A 253-nucleotide genomic window follows, 5' to 3' on the forward strand; every position below is an offset into this window, starting at 1 on the left:
CTGGTAGGGCTGTGTATTGGCAAGAATTTGGCGATACGATACATATCATGACAGAGGGGTCACGATACGATATATCCAGATATATTGCGATACTATAAGCAAGGCGATATATTGCGATTTTTTTGTCCAAAAATTCTATTATTAAAAACCTCTTACTGGGGAAAAATAAAGGAAAAACCAAAATTCACTGTCTCAGAAAATTCTAATGTTACAGAGACATACTTTTGATACATTTAGCTGTGTTCTGCTTTGT

The sequence above is a fragment of the Austrofundulus limnaeus genome, unplaced genomic scaffold (genome assembly GCF_001266775.1).
Source record: "Austrofundulus limnaeus strain Quisiro unplaced genomic scaffold, Austrofundulus_limnaeus-1.0 Scaffold1495, whole genome shotgun sequence".
In the NCBI taxonomy this organism is placed as follows: Eukaryota; Metazoa; Chordata; class Actinopteri; order Cyprinodontiformes; family Rivulidae; genus Austrofundulus; species Austrofundulus limnaeus.